We start from the raw sequence: 5,763 nt of genomic DNA, 5'->3' as shown, positions 1-5,763 counted from the left end.
AAATACAAACTCGAAAGAAAATCACTCCAGAAAGTCTTCCCACCACGACAAACACAAAGTACAGGGGCCTTTCTTCCCCACTCCTCAGCAGGGCTTTTGTGAGGAGTCTTATCTGAAGTGACCACTGCTGCTTCACCCCAAACTCTGCACACCCAGAGCCTTTCCCACAACAGCCCAGCAGCTGCAAGGAGGCAGGAGAGCAGATTCTGAAGTTGTTCAAAGATAAAGGTTGGTGTCTGGGTTACACACTGCTGCCTTCAGTTTTCTTTGAGAAGAAATTATGTCTAAGTTATTTCCATTCATCTCGAAGGGGCCTGTGAACCAGTTCAAAGTAAAATACACGACCAAGTTGAGAGACAACAAAGCAACACCAACAATGAGAGTCACAGGCCACTCTTGGGTCTAAGCTCCTCTTTCCAAAATCTGTATAAAAATGTCCTCCCAGTCTATTGCACAAAGCTACCCATCACTGGAGGTTTGGGTAATATAAACATTTACAGACAAAGTCAGGATTCCCCTGACCTTCAGACAGGGTTGATGGGAAGAAGTAGCTGGGTAAGATTACAGGAAATGACGTTAATTACTTTCAACTGCACGAAATAAAGGTGAGTTGTCGTTATAATTCCGTGCAATATTTCACCATGCTCAAATCCACAGGAGCACTGCCTGGCAAGCACAGCAAGGTCTACTGTGACAAGGCAAAATCCACAGAACGGAACAAAGCAAGGAATGAGGACTCAAACCTTTTCAAAACCACCTTTAACTTTTTTTTTTTTTTTGTGAGTGTGTAGGTAACACAAGAATACTTGAAGCAACTTCAAGTTAGCTGAGGCACAATCAAGTCTAGCCACAAGGACAGAACTCAGCAGAGACTCACTCACCCTGCCTCTCAGGCCTTGCAAGTCTTGGACTACCAGGTCCCCTCCAGCAAAAGTCCTCAGTTGTGAAGACTTATTTGCTTAAGATAATAGGAGAAAGAGAAGTAAATAAAGCACAATCTAGACATCAATTCTCTTTCCCTATGGCTCACCTTTTTTTGGTTCATGTGGCACAAAGATGGGAGGAAAAACCCAGGTATTTTAAGGTATATTGCAGGGAGCTCCAAAATGTCTAAAGGAGGGGTCAACAAAACCCAACAACCTTTGCCACAGGTCTTGCCTCCAGCAAGGTTTCCTTCTATGTGTAAGGTTTGCACTGGTACAAACACAGAGGCAAAATGATAACAAATTCAGCAGTCCTGCCTTGGCTGCTTGTGATGGATGGCAAGATGTCAGCCCCAGTGAGTACAGAATTCCCCCCAAATTAGTCCTCCCACTATTAGCACTTGTGTAAAGGTTAAGCTGTAGGTATCATAAATTGCATATTTTCAAGAAGGCTGATGCAAAATTTCCCAAATAGAAAGCATGGCAGCCTGCAGCAAAAAAATCAGTATTAATGATTTTAAAACCCAAACAAAAATAGCTTTACAGAGCCAGAAGTAGCTACAGCTCATGTTCTAATTAGGCTTCACACATCTAAAAGCCCCCCAAGTGTTTCTGAAACAGCAGGGATTCCCAGAAGTGAGATTCATTTTATGTTCAGCAACTTTTATGGTGCTTAAGTGAACACTAATTCTGACACACTTCATAATGTAAGGATGACTTCAACATTTGATGCTGCGAGGAAGGCACAGCCTCACTTCAGTGCCTGATCAAAATGGACTGAAAAATAAGCAAGAAGCTCGTTTATCACAGCCCAAGCTCCACAGCTCAGCCTGCACATGTGGACAGCAGAATGCCAAAGGATTCACCAGAACAGTTTCTTAAAAAGAGGAAGGGGAGTGTTGTTTTTCCCTAACACACCAAGGGTTAGTTCACAGTGACTACAGCCCAGGCCCAGCCTTTGGTAAGGAGCTGCAGTGCTCAGGATGTTATCACGGAAACAGAAGACAAAACATCCTTCCTTGATCTCCAAGCCCATCCACACTGGATTTGGAAGCTCTGAAGGGCCCAGCATTTGGTTTTCTGTTGTGAAGTGTGGATGAGTTCACTCAGGTACCAGTGGGGATGGGCACTTGCTTGCAAGTGTCTTTCCTCACTGAGGTTTTATTTAGCACTGCTTAATTTAGGCTTGAGCAGGGTTCCAGAAGAACCCCCATGGGTGAAGTTCACAAACTGAGGAACAGGTCAAGCTCTGTGAGAACTCTATGCCATCCTCCCTCTTTTTCACTATGGAAAGAAGAAAACCTTGAATCCTGAGTACACACCTGCTCTATTTGGGAAGGGTTCAAAATCCAAAACCACACCCCAAAATAACCCCAATGCACATATGCACATGTGTTACAGAACAAACAGAGTACACATTGCCTTAAGCATCTAAATAAACCCTCGATTTTGAGAAGAAAGATTTTGAAAGAACTCCTTTTACCCTGTGGTCAGAGTAAGGTCTCCTGGTTTCTATTCCTGTATCTGCTGCAAACACCAGTGCCATAAATTCCAGGCCATCTTACAAGAAGGGCTGTTTTGAGCTGTAACTTCAAGTTTAGCAAGATGGACACCAAGCATAAAACATCTGTTATCATATGCCCTGGACTATTTATCCGAGTACAACCAACCCTTCAAGCCTTTAATGAAATTGTGAGGCTTTTGTAAGAGCTCTTGGCACAAGCTTTGAGGGATGAAGGTCAAAAGTCACTCTAGCAGAAAATGATAATAAAAGCTATCAAACATGTCAATAAGTGTTTCAGAGGTGCTTTCGAGCTTAGAGAAATACAGGAGAAACAGCAGCAGTGGCCTTGTGGCAGTTTGCAAGAATATCAAAATGATGTATTTCTCAATTTAAAAGCTCTTCTCATTGTGCTGTGTCTGTTGTAAACCAGGACTTGATGGTGTGTATCAAACAAAAACTGCAAAAGGTAATGAACAACAAGCAATCACAGCATGTTCTTGTCCTTTTAGAGCTTTACAATATAAATGAAGCTGGTCACATACAGTAAAAGTGAAAATACCCTGAGGAAATACTTGTCCCTGACAGTCCATACTCAGAGATTCACAGCTTGTGCAATCCATTTGTAACCTGCTTTGCATAACAATTTTACTTGAATACCTTACAGTTCCTACTTCTATTTGCATGTGCCCTACTTTGTCCTACTATCTCTCACCAAAATCCACCTCTGCAGAACATGTTTCTCGCCATCTCTGAGGAAGCAGAAACACCTTTCCCAGACACAGGACAACTCCTCTGTGATTTTACAGCAGAGCCAATACCACGAGGCAGAGTTGCTGGCTGACTGTCCCTCAGGCTGCCTCTAAACTCACCCCAGCAGTCAATGACCAAAACATTCCCCAGGGGACAGGGGAAGGTTTGCTTTTCACTGAAGGCCAGGACAGTGCAACAGTAACAACCAGCCCTGGATCACCTCATGCTTGGTACCTCAAACCTCTACAGATATAAAATCCTCCAACACTCCTCCATCAGAGTGAAAGATAAGAAATGCTGATATTTAGTGTTGTCCTTTCTGTTCCAAATGGATGATGTGTGACCATTATATCTGCTAGATTTCACTGCCCAAGAAAGCACCAAACCCAACACTCCACTCCTGCACTTTCACTCTTAATTACTGCTTTTCCTAGCACATAAACTCAGCAATTTACCTGTCACTATTAACCGGGTAGGAACAGATATTTGTGGAGTGACACCAAGAAACTGCTCCATGACAGAGGTTCTCTGTTACAACCATTTATGCTCGTACACAGCAGAGCTGCTGTGATGTTACACTAATAACTGCAGGTTAAAGTCCAAAAGGACGTGTTTAGGGAGACAAACAGGTTATGAACAGCTGTGCAATGCAAACCTCCAAGGAAGCTGAGGGACTGCAGCCACCAGGGCTGGACATTGCTCAGCTCACTCAGCATCCTGCAAAAATACCACACCAGGTAAGGCACCTCTAGCCCAGGGCTGGAAAAGCTGGGGGGGAGGAAAGATGACAGGTAGGACAATCTGGACTTCATCTTTGAACAGAAATTTAGAGGATGTGACCAGAGGGCAGTTTCACAGCAGTCCTGTGGACTTTAAGCTACAGTTTGGCATCTCACATGCACAGAGTTCTTTGCATGCTGGGGAGGTATTACAGCACTGTCTGTGCAGCTCATTATGAGCTTTGCTTGTCTTAAGAATGTGACATCACCTTTATTTCAACCAATTTTTCACCGAAACATATGGGGTATTTTCAGAGGAACTGATAACTGCTGAATTACTCCCCATCCTGTCTTGGTGCAGTTGATTCTTTCTGACTATGACTGTTCACTAATCCTCACTGAACATCTCCCTGTTTTTACATTTCTTCAAACCATCGTGGTAGGAGGTGTCACCTAAATGCAAAACAGGCTGACAGTGGACAGAGGTCAAGGAGATGGACTTAACCTTGGTGGGTCCCTTCCAACTCAGGGTATTCTATGATTCTGTGACTCCTGGGCTTGACAGTCCAGGATACACTGGGGACTTTGAGTGACTAACCACATGTCTGAAGCCATCAGGGAAACTGGAGTCTTGATGTACTTTGAAAACCTGAAAAAAAGTTTAAAGACAAAATGTACATGCCTTGCACTGACAGCCAGACTATTTGGTCAAGAGCAAGACAGACACCAGCACTGACTGCCTGCTACAAAACAAGCCAGCAGGGAAAAATGTCAGGGTTGTCCAAAAACCACTACTAAAACCCAACTGCATTTCCGTGGGAAATACAGTTAGGAACATTATCACACTAAGAAAAGATACAACCCATAAAGGCCTTAAAGAAAACTTTCAGGAGTTCAAAATACTGACTTTCATTTTTGCTTCTAAAAGAAGAAAATTAACTTGAGCTGCAGCTGCTTGATCTGGTTTTTCCAGTGAAAAAGCTATTGCAAACACAGGAGCAAAGGGGTCCAACATGCTTCCAAAGATCAAGATAAGAAGTAAATTCCTGCTATTAGTGGCAGTAATGTAAGTAAGGGGAGGTCAAAAAAGGCTTTCAACACATTTGGCATATATTTACAATACAGATAACTTTCAATTTTTTTTTCTCTAAATGCACAGTTTGTTTAAACTGTTTTATTATAGTATTTATTGCACATTCATTTTACAGTGCAGACAAGTTAACAGAGCAATAAAAACCTTAACTTTGCTTCATCTGGTTTTAAAATTTAAAAGCCTTAGGATTCTACTAGAATAGATTCTTGAGTTTAATATTGATTGTTCAATATATTGTAGCGTTGTAAATTTTACAGAATGTGAAACAGTCTTACTCAGCTCTTTGCCAAAAAGATATCAGGAATAATATTGACAACTAATTACCTGTAGGACAAAGTACCCTAGGTTAATTACACCTGATAATGACATATTAAAAAATATATTTGAAGTAGCTATGCAACACTTGAGTTATTCTGATACTGCTGAACTTTTGTACATCTCTTATTGACAAGTCCTCAAAACCCACAGTTGTTAAGTCATGCCTTGAAAGGCAGAACACTTATTCAACTAAACACAGAGCTAAAATCCAGATGATTTAAGCCTGCCTTCAGGAAAAAGGATATTTGCAGGCACCTCTCAGAACAGTCAGCAATGAAACTGTTAATACTGACATTGCACACATCTTGACCTCGGAATTAACCACCTTACTCGGTAATTCCGACTTCTGAGCATGAATTGCTGCCCAGCTGCAAACCCAGGGGCTGCACTCCTGCTTTGCAGCAGCTCTGAGTTGGTTCCTGCAGAGGCTGCCCCCTCCCACCCACACTCCCCGAG

General features: G+C 42.4%; 1 protein-coding gene across 1 annotated transcript in view; it reads right to left on the bottom strand.

Annotated features, from left to right (window-relative positions):
- GRB2 (growth factor receptor bound protein 2) overlaps positions 1–5,763 on the bottom strand; it is a 49,330-nt gene that overhangs the window by 16,389 nt on the left and 27,178 nt on the right. The gene's annotated exons all lie outside the window — the stretch shown is intronic.

The sequence above is a fragment of the Empidonax traillii genome, unplaced genomic scaffold (genome assembly GCF_003031625.1).
Source record: "Empidonax traillii isolate 1590-97213 ecotype Southwest subspecies unplaced genomic scaffold, ASM303162v1 scaffold462:size771534, whole genome shotgun sequence".
In the NCBI taxonomy this organism is placed as follows: Eukaryota; Metazoa; Chordata; class Aves; order Passeriformes; family Tyrannidae; genus Empidonax; species Empidonax traillii.
Note: the sequence above shows the minus strand (reverse complement) of the source record. Positions and strands in the feature narration are given on the sequence as shown.